Source organism: Asparagus officinalis, chromosome 4, assembly GCF_001876935.1.
Source record: "Asparagus officinalis chromosome 4, Aspof.V1, whole genome shotgun sequence".
NCBI classification, from domain to species: Eukaryota; Viridiplantae; Streptophyta; class Magnoliopsida; order Asparagales; family Asparagaceae; genus Asparagus; species Asparagus officinalis.
The window spans coordinates 1,163,101-1,180,797 of record NC_033797.1 but is presented as its reverse complement, the minus strand read 5'-3'; the positions used below and the strand labels follow the sequence as shown (position 1 = coordinate 1,180,797).

The 17,697-nt window shown below is 38.5% G+C and overlaps 1 long non-coding RNA gene across 1 annotated transcript; it reads right to left on the bottom strand.

The window, feature by feature from the left end:
• Nucleotides 64-13,476, bottom strand: LOC109839688. The gene is made up of 3 exons (XR_002246704.1): nt 13,391-13,476; nt 11,165-11,267; nt 64-502 (listed from the first exon to the last, which is right to left on the bottom strand). It is a non-coding gene; the product is annotated as an uncharacterized LOC109839688 (long non-coding RNA).

The following is a 17,697-nucleotide window of genomic DNA, read 5'->3' as shown; positions in this document are numbered from 1 at the left end:
GCAATAAAATGTAACAGTACGAAATCAAAGTTTCTACACAAAAAAGAAAACTTTGCAGTGAAGGATTCAAAACAAAAGATCCCCATCTATGCACATTAGCAATATTGTCAAGGATTGCAATTCTTCTATTAGTCACAAGATGTTTTAAAAAAGAAGAAGTTCGCAGATAAACGCGACCAAAGAAAAAGGTAACTAACCATAGCATAGTTTCATGATTTATTCATATAATGCAGTCATGACATCCTAAGATAAAAACTTATTTCTCCAAGCCTTCCCATCAAGTTATTGCAAAAACTTCTAACTATCGCACCGCGGTCACCAGGGTGACAAGACAGATTGATCATACATATATTCTTCATGTTGAAAGGCTTGGGAATCCTACCGTCGTCACTTGGGATTCCTGAGAGCAATGATTATAGAATCCCTCCACGAAACATTTTACTGATGAATCTATCTTGTTAACAGGGAGGGCCTTTTTCTTTCCTTTGCCAGTCTTCGGCATCTGCAGCAAAAACATAACAGACTTTTAGAGCGATATGCACTGATGCAAACTAAAAGTTAGTTTGGAAATTAACAACAATACCACCACCACCACCACCACAGCAACAATTATAAAACTACTTACCACAGTCCACATCTCTCTGATATTTTCTAAAAAACCATGTTACATTGGCGGTCAAAGCTTTCACCCGCCCAAGTAGCTTCTTATTGTTACGACAATTTATAAGGATCTGTGAAATGGCAAACTACAAGCCATTTGCATTTTTTTTATCAATAACTGTAATCATGAGGGAAGACTGATAAATTATGCATATAAATATGCAAAGACATAGTTAACAGAGTCTCAAAGCATGATATTTCCATCAGGAAACCCCATCAAGCTAGCTAAAATATTACCGCATAGGTAGATTGTCTGAATAAGTATAATCAAGTACAAAAGCTTTTCGCAATTTCGTGTATAGGGCCTTGAGTAAAGATTTATTGCTATGAGATACAATTCATCAATAAACTATTAGAATTAAGGCTGGATGCCAGAGAAGACAGCAAGGGTACTTCATCAACTTGTCGACTTCTTTTTTTTTTCTACATATCAAAGGAAAATGTAGGAATCGTATATTATAACCTGGGTATTGTTTTTAACACTCATTACCAGAACAGAGAGAGGTCCTGTATTGAATTCCTCTTCCTCCCTTTTCCCAACCTGTTCCGAGAACTGCGCTTATATTTGAGCAAACATAGAAGTATAATCATAAATGTTAATATGACATATTATTATAAGCATAAAGGACAACAATACATGACTAGTAATACTGTAAATAGTTATCTTCCATTTGTTTAACAACTCCTGTAACATGTTGTATTACAACTACGTAATAAAATTCTAAATAGAACAAGACAAATGGATTACTCATGAACCAGGCTCATACGAAATGGATATATGACCCAAGTTGGCATGTAGTCTAAGACCTATTCCAGACCCGTCCATGCAATGGATCTAAGTTTTCCCTAACCACAATGTAAAAGAAGATCCTCCATCAATTTCATTCTAATTCCTCCGCCGCTGAGGGCGTAGTGACTCTCTCAAAGAGAGCCCGCCAGAGGCGACGTCAATGCCTGGCGCGGCAAATCGCGAAGGCAATGGAGTCCACTGACGGAATCCGCTATAACGCTGATCTGAAGAGCAGGAGAGGCAAACAGCCTCAACAAACAATGAATGGCAGCTCCTCCAAGCCGCCAACGTCCTAAAAACCATTTCAATCATGGTCGATCAAGCATGAGTAAAGATAAAACCTGCAGTAATATTCTACCTGTGTTAAAAGTTCGAAGCAAATTGTAACAGTTCGTGAAATATCAACCTCTATTGTACGAATGGAAATAAGTAGGGAAATGACATAAATTGTTACCACCACTGAGTTCCATGTGATACTACTCGTGGATTGCAGCCATTCTACCAAAGTCCAAATGGTTTGCACATATGATCACCTAGTAATGTAATGTATCAGTGACAACAATGTACCACAGTTTTAGTGTTTGTGAATAACAATTATTTTGACTATTTTCTTTATGGCTCCGTTTGGCAAAGGGTTAATGAAGAAGGATTAAGGAGAAGGATTAACATAGTTAGCCCATTCGATAATCCGAATGATTAAATTATTAACCCGTTATATAAGTTTTATTTTAGTCCTTGTGATCAGTTTTAGTGTTTGAGAATAACAATAATTTTGACTATTTTTTTTATAATTAGAAGGGTTAACTCTTAATCCTTCTAAAAAAGAGTATTAGTAAACCCCTCATTTTGAGGGGTTAACTCATTTTAATCCCTCTAAAGGGGTTAGCTTAACCCTTTTATATTTTTTATGTTTGACAAATTATGGAGGGTTAACTCACTTTAACCCTTGTATATATTTTTTATGTTTGACGGGTTAAGAAGGGGTTAAGTCTCCTTAACCCCTCACTTAACCCTTTGCCAAAAGGTACCTATAGTTAGAAGGGTTAACTCTTAATCCTTCTAAATAAGAGTATTAGTAAACCCCTCATTTTGAGGGGTTAACTCATTGTAATCCCTCTAGAGGGGTTAGCTTAACCCTTCTATATTTTTTATGTTTGATAAATTATGAAGGGTTAACTCATTTTAACCATTGTATAGATTTTGTGTTTGGCGGGTTAAGAAGAGGTTAGGTCTCATTAACCCCTCACTTAACCCTTTGCCAAACGGTATCATAGAGACTAAGGGGGTGTTTGGTTCAATTTCTATAAATTATAGGAAATATTTTCCACCCAAAATATGATTTCCTTGTATTTCTTAAAAAAATTATAGGAAAAATTTTAAGAAGTCAAAAAGTAACAATTTTCTTATTTTTTATACTTTGCTTGGTTGGTTCAAAACAAGAAAATGACTCATAACTTTATAGAAAATGGGTATGGGACGGGTTTTGTTGATTAAATAAGGAAGGTGTCAGATTTCCTGTTGATTTCCTCTCATTTTGAGAGGAAATTGCTTTTTGTAAAATTTGGTAGTTTTTGATATTTTATAAAAAATATTTCTATAAATTTTTTGTTGAACCAAACACAATTTACAGAAATCTATAGAAAACTTTTAATTACAAAATTGTCATTGTCAGATATTTTGAGAAAAGTTTTCTCAAAAAGTATACAACCAAACAGCCCCTAAGAATGTGAAGTGCGTACGTGAAAGATTCTTACTTTAGGATTCTCCAAAACTTCTTGAATAAAAATCCAAAATTAGTTTTACAAAAATTAAATTTGAATCCTCAATTTTTAGAAATTAAAATTTCCACAAAAAGTAATATTTTCTAAAGTAATTTCTTTCAGAAACCAACTCTTTGAAAAACTGATTTCAATTTGGTCAAATTGATTTCAAAAAATGTTTTAATGTTATTTTCGTATAACTTTAACTTTTTATATGAAAAAAATTTATGGAAACTATTTTCACTAAATATGGTAGCGCGTGACTAAAGGCTAATTTAGGTAAATGTTTTAGAGAGTCCAAAATTTTGTGGAAACAGATCTTTTCTTTCTCAATTGGGGTTTGCTAGATTTTGGAAACTTCATGATTAGATCATATATAAGGTAAGATATAAATTGATATAGTGAAGGAATCTGGGTTATTTTTCATGTAATAGCCTGTTTGTTTGCATGGAAGCAATTATGAAGTAACTGAAGTAAAGATGCCACTTCTGCTATTTCCAAGCAAAAAATATACTTGTTTCTCTAAAAAACCTATTTTCAATACTTTCTTAAACGCTAATGTGACGCCTACGTGTCATCTCTACTTCCTAAATGTTTTTCGGCCCCTCGAGACTTGGAAGTAGTCCGGAAGTAAGTGAAATGTGCATTAATTAGGAAATAAATAATTTTTCTCATTAATATTTTCTTTATTAGTTACTTCATAACAACTTTTCATTGCTATCCAAACAAAAAAAAGGAAATGAAGAATAAGAAGTATTATTTCGACTACTTTAAAAAATATGTGAAATAAACAAAAAAATATTACTTCTACTACTTCCTACTTCATAAATTTGAAAGTTACTTTTTTGATTTATTTTCTACTTCCGGTACTTGGACCTAAGTCGGTGATATCTGACTTATTAGAAAAGAGAGAGAAAATTCAATTTATAAACCTCTCTTTCAATTTTATTATGGAACTCTCAATGCACAATTTTTCTTTTATAAAACTTGCAGTAAGACCTCACCAGCAATGCCAATGCTTACTTTAAAAAAAATTATCTCGTAATATTTATAAAATAAAATGTCATAGATGTTAGGATATAAAATTATAACCTATGTATTCATGCAAATTTTTGAGTTTTGGTACATAATAAGGAACTTCAAACGATATGAGATTAAACAAGATTAAAATACCATTTGATATACATTTTTTACGAGTTTGAACTGAAATACTCAAATTACAGTAATATATAAGAATATAGAATTTCTGAATCAAGTTTACAGTGATATTTTATTTCTTATTGGACCTTAGCCGTTGTTTTGTGAACTTAGCTATCCTAATATTAGATCAAAAACTTCATCCTAATCTCTTTTTCCCACCTCATATTTTTTATGGCGCCTTTGGCGCTGACAGGAATCGAACCAAGCCCCCTATGAGGGAGTGTTGCGGCTTTGCCATGTGAGCTATTGGGCCGTCCCTTCTCACACCTCAGATTTAAGTTCCTGATTTTTTTCCCCTTAAAATTAAAAATCTCTATGCATATATGTAAGCTTCCATTAATTCTCCTTTTTTTCCTTTCCTTACTACTTTCTTTTTTCACTTCTTAGCCTTCAATTATTCGCTTATAGGATAATTGGGTAAGGGAGGCACATGACCCCACTACTACAACATAAAACAACCTTTTAATCGTATTTATTGCGATTTTTGCCCAATTTCGGACTCAAAAGCTCAAAATTGTCTTTTCCCACTTTCATGATGTGGCACCCGTTTTCTTCAGCCCCTTGCTATAAATTCTTAAATCAACCAAACTACATAAATGAAAACATATTGGCCACTTTATTTTCCATGGTGGCGTGGTAGGTGTGTCACTGTCAGGTCGTCGAAATCTAACCCCTTTTATGGGGTTCGCAAGCGAACCAAACAACCCCTTACCATTCACTTATTTCCGATCTTTGAGATTGTGAAAACAAATTTTTGGGAACTTCATGATTAGATCATCTATAAGGTAATATTTTATTTAATTTGACATGTAAAGGAATCTGGTTATTTTTTATGTAAGTAATTGGAATTTGTTAGGAATTTAACGCCGAAATCCCTAATGCAACGAAAACACAGAATAGAAAAAGGAGTACACCAAGTTTTAACGAGGTTCGGCAACTGTCTACGTCCTCGGGAGCCACATAATTAATTTTTTATTAATCTAACAAGAAATTACAATTCAAGAGCAAATCCCTAAACTGAGATTTCTCAAATGAACACTGTAGCTACAGTGTTAATAGTTAAAGGGAATAAACCCTTTCAATTCTCTCTTGAGAATAAATAAAACCCCACAATATAAAACCCCTCTTTTATACTCTCTCTCTCCTTAATCCTTTTCTTAATCTCCCCTCAAAGTAACAATGAGAGCTGGAGATATAAGATCACTGCTGTGATTTAAAAAGGGGGGGCCGAATGGGGTTGAAGGAAAAACGCGTCTGCGTTTTTTTTTATCGCCGCCAGAGAGAAATCGGGGGAGAAAAGCTCGCTAAAACCCTAGGAAGCAGAGAGGGGGTTTTATAGGCGGGGGGGGGGGGGCCTGTCGCCAGCGCTCAAACTGGACGCGAGCGTCACCAATGACGCGGAGGTCGGCATCTCCCAAACGCGCGGGTCGTCGAGCTTGGACGCGATGGTCGTCGAGCTTCTGAACGCGAGGGTCGTCGAGCTGCTGGACGCGAGGGTCAGGTGGGCGTTCGCAGCGGATCTCGAGCTCGCCTGGGACTATCCCTCCAGCTTCGCCTGCGCCATCCTCGAGCTCGTCGGAGCTCCCCGCCGGCGGAGGTTGGTTTCCACCCCCAAATCTAACAATCTCCCACTTGGAGACCAAACTGACATCAACAGGCTATCCCATCAAGCTCCTCTCCTGTGTGGCTCCGCCCTCATCATCTATACATGAAGGCCAACTGAAGTTGCGCACAACTCCAGTTTCTGAACTGTCACCGTCTTTGTTAACATGTCTGTTGGATTCTTACTTCCTGGAATCTTTTCCAGTTTTAACACGTCATCTTCCAACAGGGATCTGATGAAGTGGTACCGAAGCGCAATATGCTTCGTTCTAGAATGAAATGCGGAATTCTTCGCCAAGTGTATCGCACTCTGGCTATCACTGTGCAAAACATTCTTCTCCTGTTTGAATCCCAGCTCTGTCAACAAACCCTGAAGCCATATCATCTCTTTACTGGCTTCAGTCACTGCAACGTACTCAGCTTCTGTAGTGGATAGGGTAACAATCTTCTGTACCTGTGACATCCAACTAACAGTTGTAGTTTCAACGGTGAATACATAGCCGGTGGTGCTTCTTCGATGATCAACTTCACCGCCGAAGTCTGCATCTACGTACCCTTGCACTTCTACTTCTCCCTTACCAAAGTACAGACACTTCTGTGTGGTGCCTCGTAGATATCTCAGAATCCACTTGACCGCTTCCCAATGAGCTTTTCCTGGATTCGACATAAACCGGCTGACCACTCCCACTGCATGGCCAATGTCTGATCTCTTACAGACCATTGCGTACATCAAACTTCTGATAGCTGAGGCGTAAGGCAAGCTTCCGATAGCTGAGGCGTAAGGTACCTGAGCCATACTCTCTTTCTCTTCTTCTGACTGAGGAGACTGATCCTTCGATAGACGAAAATGGTTGGCCAAATGTGTGCTCACAGGCTTGGCGTCGCCCATGTTGAATCTCTACAAAACACGGTTGATGTACTCCGTCTGAGATAACTGCAAGAGACCTCTCTTCTTATCTCTCGTGATTTGCATTCCAAGGATCTTCTTCGCTGGACCCAAGTCCTTCATGTCAAACTCCTTTGACAGCTGCTGCTTCAAGCTTCTGATATCCTCCATATCTGCTCCTGCAACCAACATATCATCAACATACAGCAGTAGGATGATATAGCTGGACTGATATCTTTTGAAGTAGCAACAGTGGTCGGCGTTGCACTTCTGAAAACCTTCCTTGTGCATGAAGCCATCAAACTTCTTGTACCACTGCCTTGGGGCTTGTTTCAGGCCATACAAGCTCTTCTTGAGTCTGCACACCAGGTTCTTCTTCTTTTCTTCTGAGAAACCTTCTGGTTGATGCATGTATATCTCCTCTTCTAAATCTCCGTGAAGAAACGCCGTCTTCACGTCTAACTGCTCGAGATGAAGATCTTCAATTGCTACAATACTCATCACGGTCCTGATAGTATTTAGCTTCACCACGGGAGCGAAAATATCGGTGTAGTCAATTCCTTCCTTCTGCTGGAAACCTTTGACAACCAGTCGGGCTTTATATCTTCTGGAACCATCCTGCTCCTCTTTCACCCGGTACACCCATTTGTTGTGGAGTGCCTTCTTACCCGTGGGCAACTCAGCTAGTTCCCACGTCTGGTTTGATATGAGAGACTTCATCTCATCTTTCATTGCAAGCTCCCACTTGCTCGCATCTCCACACTGACAAGCTTCATCAAAGCTTTCAGGCTCCCCACCATCTGTCAACAACAGATAGTTCATGTATCTCCTGTTGGGTACAGGAGGACGAGAAGATCTTCTTAATATCGGAGCTGGTGCGTCGGGCTCCTGCGCACCATCTTGTCCAACAGGCTCTTCTTGCTGAGGACCCTCTGCATTGGGTTCTTCCGAGAGGTTACTCGGGACATCATCTGCATCTATAAATGTGGACTCGCTCTCTGAGTCGTCAGTCTTGTGCATGTCCTTGTACATCACCTTCTCGTTGAATATCACATCTCTGCTCCGGATCACCTTCTTGTTTTCGTTGTCCCAAATGCGGTAGCCGAACTCATCTTCACCATAGCCGATGAAAGTGCATTTCTTTGACTTAGGATCAAGCTTATTCCTGCCTTGATCACTAATATGCACGTAAGCTACACAACCGAAAACTTTAAGATGTGAGAGTTTTACCTCCTTTCCGCACCATACCTCCTCTGGTATTCTGTGCTCCAATGGAACCGATGGACCTCGGTTGATCAAGTAAGCTGCTGTGTTGACCGCTTCTGCCCAGAACTGCTTCGGTAGGCCTGATTGTACTCGAATGCTTCTGGCTCTCTCTGTCAACGTTCGGTTCATCCGCTCAGCTACACCATTTTGCTGAGGCGTGCCGGGCACGGTTCTCTCCATTCTGATCCCGTGCTCATAGCAGAACTTCTTGAATCCGGTGTCTTCATACTCACCGCCATTGTCGGTCCTGAGCTTCTTTATTCTCAGACCGGTCTCATTCTCGACCATAGCTTTCCATCTCCTGAAAGCTTCAAATACTTCTGACTTATGCTTCAGAAAGTAGACCCACACTTTCCGAGAGTGATCATCGATAAAAGTCACGAAGTAGTGTTTTCCACCAATGGACGCGGTGGTTGTTGGTCCCCAAACATCTGAGTGAACGAGCTCTAGCTTCTGCTTCCTGGGGGTTCTGCCACTTGTCTGAAAGCTGACTCTCTTCTGCTTTCCAAGTATACATTCTTCACACATATCCATCTCCACTGACTGCAGTCCTGGGAGTTTTCCCTTTGTGTGCATAATCTTCATCCCCTTTTCACTCATATGACCGAGTCTCTGGTGCCACAGCTTTGAAGTCTCATTGCCTGCTGCAACTGAGATCAAACAACGTGCACCTGCTGTCATATACAGGGTACCAGTCTTCTTGCCTCGGGCAATCGTCATTGCGCCCTTTGAGATCTTCCAATCATCTCCATGGAAGGTTGTGGTGTATCCTTCGCCAGCCAACTGGCCTACGGATATTAAATTCTTTCTCAGGTCGGGAATATGCCTGACATCCTTCAGCTCCCATACTGACCCGTTCAACTTAATTTTCACCACGCCTTTGCCCACAATAGCACATGGTTGATCATCACCAAGATATACGTATCCAAGATTTCCGGGGGTATACTTCTCGAAGAATTCTTTCTGAGAGGTAGCATGGAACGACGCTCCTGAATCTAACACCCAAGATTCCTCCTTGCTCTCCAAAGAGCATATCAATGCGTCGTCTCCTCCTGAAGTGGAGGTGACATTCACCTCTGCCTTCGCCTCCTTCTCCTTCTGTGCACTCTTGCACTGATTCTTGTAATGCCCGGTCTTTCCACAATTCCAACACTCGATAGCCTTCGAGCTGTTGCTTGGATTCCTTGATTTGGACCTCCTGTCCTTTGATCTACCTCTGAAGTTTGATTTTCCTCGTCCGTTTCCTCTGGTTGAATTTCTACCTCTTGACTCTGTATGCAATACTGAAGAGGTTGTAGCTTCACCAGTCTCTCGCCGTCGGATCTCCTCACTGAGAACCAAATCACGAACGTCGCCGAACTTCAACTTTTTCTTTCCCGATGAGCTACTCACTGCCGTGACTGTAGCGTTCCAACTCTCTGGTAGGGAAGACAACAATATCAACGCCCGAACTTCTTCATCAAACTCAATCTCAACTGAACTCAATTGGGTTGTAACCGTATTAAGTTCATTGAGGTGTTGTGCTACTGACGCGCCTTCCGCCATTTTCAGATTGAATAACCGCCGCATCAAATGAACTTTGTTCGCGGCTGATGTCTTCTCATACATGTTTGAGAGTGCTGCCATAAGACCTGTCATGGTCTTCTCCTTCGCTATGTTGAACGCAACATTGCGAGTCAACGTCAATCTGATAACTCTGAGGGCTTGTCTATCTAGAAGGTTCCACTCTTCTTCCTTCATAGAATCCGGCTTCTTTCCCGATAGTGGTTGATACAGATTTTTCTGATACAGATAATCCTCTATCTGTATTTTCCAGAATCCGAAATATGTTCCATCAAACTTCTTAAGTCTTATTTTCCCTTCATCTGCGGCCATGGCTCCCACTTGAATCTGACTTCCTCTAGATCGTTTCACGCTCTGATACCAGTTGTTGGGAATTTAACGCCGAAATCTCTAATGCAACGAAAACGCAGAATAGAAAAAAGAGTACACCAAGTTTTAACGAGGTTCGGCAACTGCCTACGTCCTCGGAAGCCACACAATTAATTTCTTATTAATCTAACAAGAAATTATAAATCAAGAGCAAATCCCTAAACTGAGATTTCTCAAATGAACAATGTAGCTACAGTGTTAATAGTTAAAGGGAATAAACCCTTTCAATTATCTCTTGAGAATAAATAAAACCCCACAATATAAAACCCATCTTTTATACTCTCTCTCCTTAATCCTTTTCTTAATCTCCCCTCAAAGTAACAATGAGAGCTGGAGATATAAGATCACTGTTGTGATTTAAAAAGGGGGGGCCGAAGTGGGTTGAAGGAAAAACGCGTCTGCGTTTTTTTTTTATCGCCGCCAGAGAGAAATCGGGGGAGAGAAGCTCGCTAAAACCCTAGGAAGCGGAGAGGGGGTTTTATAGGCGGGCTGGCGACAGCCTGTCGCCAGCGCTCAAACTGGACGCGAGCGTCACCAATGACGCGGAGGTCGGCATCTCCCAAACGCGCGGGTCGTCGAGCTTGGACGCGATGGTCGTCGAGCTTCTGAACGCGAGGGTCGTCGAGCTGCTGGACGCGAGGGTCAGGTGGGCGTTCGCAGCGGATCTCGAGCTCGCCTGGGACTATCCCTCCAGCTTCGCCTGCGCCATCCTCGAGCTCGTCGGAGCTCCCCGCCGGCGGAGGTTGGTTTCCACCCCCAAATCTAACAGAATTCACATCCCTTTGATGATTGGTGACAGTCTTATTAGAGAAGAGGAAAACAAATTCAGCTTATTAATCTCTCTCTCACTTGAAAGTTTCTTTGATCAGTTCGTTGCTTCTTAGTCAGCCCATTGCATCTACAGTGCTTTGCGTATTTTTTAATTCTTTTTGACATTAGAGTTTGACATGAAAGCAGGGTCACCCCAATTAAGCATAAAACCCTAAACCTTAGTAGAATCTTAGAAAGCAATGGAGACTCTCCAAGAGACAAAAAAGATGTGGAGTACTTAAGAGAGAAAATTCTTACTTTAGGGTTCTCCAAAAGTTCTTCCATCAGAAATCCTAGTTAAAGGATTCATGAGCACTGGTTGAGGTCCTTCAAGGCTCTGAGTTCAACGACCCCCTTTGCTCTTGAAAAAGAATTATAAAAAGGGGAATCAATCAAATCTATTGCTCTATTATTTATACTACAGTAAAAACGATACAGTAAATTAATATAGCATTATTACTGTAACACATACAAGAACTGTGGCGTTTTAGAAAATATAATTGTGTCATTATCACTGTTGCACATAAGGGATACCGAGCATTTAAAAAATATTACTGTAGGACCTAAAAGAACATTTTAAAATAGAATTACTGTAACGGAAATAAAAAAATAAAGATCGTGTTTTGCACGGGATGCACATTAGTAGAACTCTATTTGAAATTAAAATATTCTACAATTGAGACAAGCATGCTTTTGTCCCAATACTCAGGTTGAATATGAAGGCCGATCCCAATAGTAGAAAGTTTCAACAAAGCCTAAATAAACTGGGCCAAGTCCACAAGTAAAATATTACAAGAGCATTTCGATTCGGCACACCCAATTCATTGCAGCAGCATACTTAGAAAGATATCAGACTTGTGTTTGTATATATATATAGCTAAAACATTCTTTAGTTACAAGAAGAGATTGTGAACAGACTTGTGTTTGTATATATATAGCTAAAACATTCTTTAGTTACAAGAAGAGATTGTGAACATTCACCCTTCAATTGACAACATCTCTTACATCCAAATTATAAGTTAATGTGCCTAAGAACAAAAATCAAATAATTTACTGCAAAAGGAAATTAACAGGTTGAGGGGATACATGGTTTAGGGCATAAGAATCGCCAATCGAAACCTCAGTCATAGACTCATAATGTAATATTTTGAAAATAATCAACAGATTATCGCGAATTCAAAACATCCTATACCATCAAGCTAGTCAACTTGATCCATTTTGTGGCAACTTGGTACATGATCAGTGAACTCGTTTAACTTTATGTTTTTTGCCACTTTATGCGCTCTATTGTTCTAATCAAGCTATAATTTAAACTCCATCGTAAACTTATCAGATTTTAGTGGGATGACTAGCTGCCAAATGCATCCAAGAGGACTCAACAACTCAGGCCTGTACAAGATATTGAAAAACACATGCAACTCAGTCAACTACTTCTTGCTAATCGCAAGTAATGTCTTAAATAAGGAGAGAGAGGAAAACTGGGTAGAGATGTACAATTGCATGTCGATAGATGATCGATCGATGAACAAAATGAGCTCCATGTATGTGGTCTGTAAGGGAAGATCGCATGTTCGGCTATCATGAAATTAAAGTATATGATCAGGTATTGATCATGTGAATTCCGAAGCAAAAGGACCGACTATTTGTTTGCAGTTCCCAATCCATACTGCACCCTGTCGTGTTTTCCCTACTGCTACATGGTTATTACCAAAGATCATATGGTTTGTGTACATGACATCCTTGTACTGCATTATACACTTGACAACAACGTACCATGCTATATATAACATCTAATTCTAAGGCTTTCTCCAGAAAATTGTCAATTTTTGGTTGTCGTTGCTTGTCCTTTAGAAAAAAGGAGCAAGATTTTATCATCTAGAGCTTGAATATTCACCATTTGTATGAGCAATATATATGAAATGCACTTCTTTGACATTTGTATTCCAAGGACCCGGAAAACCACACTTTTGTTAGCTTGACTCGGTCATGGATGACCAAATCAACCACGGTTTCTCAGTAGAGGGAATCGTGGATAACGTGAATTGGGGTTTGTTGAGAGATTTTCTCACAGAGGCAGTTTGAGGGGGGTGGAGATGATGGGATTTCGGCCTATAAATAAAGGAGTAATCTCCTTTCATGGATTTTGCACCCCAGCCCATCAAAGAGAGGGAATCCTATGTAAATGCAGTAGTTCACAAACATGCGCTCCACGTACGATTGGTTCATTCATTCTTTTTTTTTTCTGGGATATGTTATAAAGGCTCCAATGCATTGCAGGAAACTATAACCAATAGCGCATTTAAATTGACTCCAACTATTTCTAATTCTAAAAAAAATGCAGCAATTCATTGAGGAGCAACTTGATAAAATAAAGAATTATGTAGAGAATAGGGAACGTCGTAAGGATCGAGCATTTTCGCAGGTCAAGGCATAAAACCCTGAGCTTAGTAGAAGTCTAAGAACGCAATTAATGGAGATTCTTACCTTGGGATTTTCCAAATTTCTCGAGTTCAGAAGCCCTAGACTGAGGATCAGTGAGCCCATAAAGTTTGAGTTCAAATAACCGCCTTCGAACAGATTAATTATAGAATTGGAAAGTTTCCCAGAGTTGACTCAAGTTGCTTTTTAGGCCCAAACCTCGGGTCAGAATAAGTTTTATGGCCCAGCCCATCAACAGAAAGGTCTACCGAAGCCCAACCGTCCTTCGTATGAGACTTGTTTTTAAACAGCCAAGATAATCTTTAATTACGTACAAGAGATTTTGCCTTTCGGTAAATTAACCTGCTTGTATGTATATAGTTAGACTAAGAGGCTGCTTGGGGAGGCTTGTTTTTTCAAGCTTTTAAGCTACGTTCGCTTTTGATGGCTTTTGACTTTTATAATAAACTTTGCTTAAGCATTGTTTAGGTAAAATAGTAATTTGTTTGGTCAAACCAAGCTTGTTTGGGTGAGCTTAGAAGTTTATTTTTCAAAAGCTAGGGTGGATTAGCATTTAAAAATGAGACTTAATTATAAGCTAACTTATTTCGTACTATACCAAACAGATAGATATGAAAAAAAGCTAGCTCAAAAGCTAGTTTGACAAAATAATAATAATAATAATAACAAGCCTCTCCAAACAGTACTCTCTAAGGATGTAATCATACTGAACATTCATCTTCCAAATGATAAATAGCGTGTGTGTGTGTATCTGTTTTGTTTAAATTTTTGTTCTAATGTCCAACAATTATATATATCAAAAAGACCATTTTTACGATATATTGTCATTGTCATGTATCTGATTTTGTGTGAATGAGACCATATCAAAAAGCAATCCGACACCTTTGCACTTGTCCTGACAAAAATCAGGGTTGAAGAGCTTCAAGGGAGATAATGGAGTTGAAACAAAGACAGGTAAGGATGTATCTTGAGGAGATAAGGATAAAAATAATAAGTTCAAAAAGGAGTAGTGGATATGGTGGTGGTCAGCTTGAATTTTTCTATCAACAAACAAGATGAGGCATTAGATGATCAGTAGATTAGCACAGTGATTCGATCACATCAAGTCTACGCGTTGACGCAATTTACATACTTGATTTGGGTGATGTGCCCTTTGTATATTTTGAAATTTAAAAGCAGTTTAGGACACATATTAATGGTTTGCAAGTATTGAAGGAAGTTTAATTTTTCTCATTAATCGTTTGCAAGTATATATAGAAGGAAGTTTCTTCTCCCCTCGGAATTAAATCTAAGATCGTGAGAGTGATATTGGAAATCTTTCAAAAGTCTCCATTATCACGGTGGGTCAAGATTACTTGTTAGTTGCGTCTTTAAGAAATATGAGTGTATCGTAGTTGATGAATGAGCTAGTTAGGAAGAAAAGTTTTCATTTTGCAGATATGGTGGGAGTGGCGTGGGGAGGGGTGTGTGGGTGGTATATATATATATATAGATAAAATATATATATATATATTACTATAATATATATATATTATTTATATATATATATATATATATAAGTAATATAGTATATATATATATATATATATTGATTATTATTATAAAGTATATATATATAATATATATAAAGAGAGAGAGATGGAGGAAATGGTATGCCTTGGTACCAAGCACAAAAATTTATGCTTGATAATGAGGTGGTATATTATCATCCAACCATCTCAAATAGGGGACAACATTCACATGGGTTGAATGTGTCCCCCACAATTGAATGAGTGGATGGGAATGAGACATCTTACTATCAGCACAAAATTTTATATATTGATACCAAGCATACCATTTTCTCATATATATATATAATATATATAATATATATATATAATCTATATATATATATATATATATATATATATATAGAGAAGGAGAGAGAGAGAAAACGGGAGGTGAGCTGGCAGCGTAGGAAATTTCCTGCGCTGCAAGTGTATGACATGTGAGCCCCCTACTAGTCACATCGGTGTGGGGCTCACATGTCATACACTTGCAGCTCATGGGGAGAGGTGAGCTGCCAGCTCACCTCCATTATTCTCATATATATATATATATATATATATGAAAGCAGTACATACCTTTCTACGAAGAAAGAGTTATGGAAAAGAAAAAAGAAATCCGGGTACGTAGGAAAATAAATATACAAGAAGGGCACGAAACCACGTGCGAGTGAGCTTACAATCAAAGATGGTGATGATTAATAGGTACACCGTAGGTATAGGCTTACAACCTTGAGCATGACTGTGGTCTAAGACTCTAGTGTAAGTATGTGACACGCATGATGATGCTAGAAAACCTTAGCATTCCCCTCATCTTCCATTGGCTAAAACCACTCAGACAAATAAAATACCCAAGGCCCCACCGGCCATGTGATTGATTGCAACAATGGCAAGCACCTTAAAAAATTCATAATTAACTCCCTACGTTGTCAATTGAGTCATTATCACTCGCTCTCAAGACACACTTATCAGCACGCGCAATCACATGTACTCTTTAGAAAAAAAAAAAAAAGAACAAAACATGTATTCACCAATTGAGTTAAAATGCCTCCAAAATTATGTGTGTTTGCAGATGTGAGGTTGTCGTTGAGGGATTCGGATACTCTCCACTACAAAAAAAATAGTGAATGGACCACTACATAATCACAGCTATTGATTATCTAGTTGATGGTTATGATTTTTTTTTAGTGCAAATTAGGAATGAGTGCAATACACGGGGGTATGGTAAGTGTTAGATTTAGATTGTATTATAATCGCCTACTAAATAATCAACGCTTGAGATTAAAAGTAGTGGTCTCTCCACTACTTTTTTGTAGTGGAGAGGATCCAAATCCGTCGTTGAGTACAAGTACTTGAAAATATAAATAGCAAGTGCATTTATACTATTATATACTTTCAAATTCATGTTGCTTGCTCACTCTTCAATTTTAGCACAATAAGTCTTTCAATTTAAAATCGTTTTTTTTTCCTTTTGCAAAAACACTCTGAGTTAAAACAATATCTAACCAAATACAAGTGTTGAAATTTGGATGCGCTGAAAAACATGAAACCCTAGAATAGAGTATAAAAAAAATGAAGCATTCCAGTTTTTCCCCTTCTATCTACTGATTGTATGATTCTTAAAGTTCATTAGGATTATATTTTTATATTCTAACATTTCCCTGCAGATTGATGCCCTTTTTTAAATTTGAACTCACACAACGATGTTAATGTTTAGAAAATTGCTTTAAATTCATGGCTGGTAAGATTTTAACCTGTATTGATCTGATACTATCTTCAAATCCCTAACCATTTCAGTATAACTTTGAAGTTGTGATGATGGTTAAGACTTATATTTTAATTATATTCTAACACTGCATCAATTTCTAACCGTAGGTGATATTTTTTTTACATATCTGAAAATTTACAGTACTATTTTACTATTTTCTCTAATAAAAAATGAATTAAATGAGTTGAGTGAGGGGGGGGGGGGGGTGCAGCGAGAGGAGAAGACGCAGTAGAAGGTTGTGACTATATGGTTGTGGGACGAGGAGACATATATAATGGAGGCTACACGGGAGCAACCACAAACCAAAATGGGTTGAATGCCCCCAGTATACTTTGTCCCCTCGTCTGTTTACTCTCTCCCACTTCTCTGACAAATGCGACTGAAAACTTGTAGTTGGATGTATATGTATGTAATAATTAGCACTGAGTGAGTGTCTAATCATCAGGAGTGGTTGTGGAATAATTTCCTATAACTTTTAGAGTCACACTAGGGGCACACCCTTAACCATATTCCCAACCACACCCCCACGCTCTTTATAGTGCTAGTGGACCATACATGATATTTTTTTAAAAATATCATGCATGACCCACTAGCACTATAGAAAAAGTGGGGATGTGGTTGAGAGTGTGAGGGAGGGTATGCCCCTAGCATTACTTTAACTTTTAAATATGCTATTTTGCATTTAATTTAATTAATGATAACAATTTGCTGAGGTTCCCCGTGCATTGATGGAATGTCATCTAGAGTTTTTATATCCGCATAAGAAGTTATCAGTAAGACTCTCTAAACCTCCTCATGTCCTTGCTTAATTCCTTTTTACAAACTATTGCTAAAACTTGTTGACATATTAGTGACGTGGAGGGTGTCCAAATTGTTGGATAGCAGGTTATTGGGCCAAACATGATTCCTAGTCTGTTTTGGTTTTGGTTTTAGAATTATTGGGATTACTAGTCTGTTTTGGTTTTGGTTTTGGTTTTAGAATTGTTGGATTCCTAGTCTGTTTTGATTTTAGGGGTTTTATATATATAGAACGTTTTAGA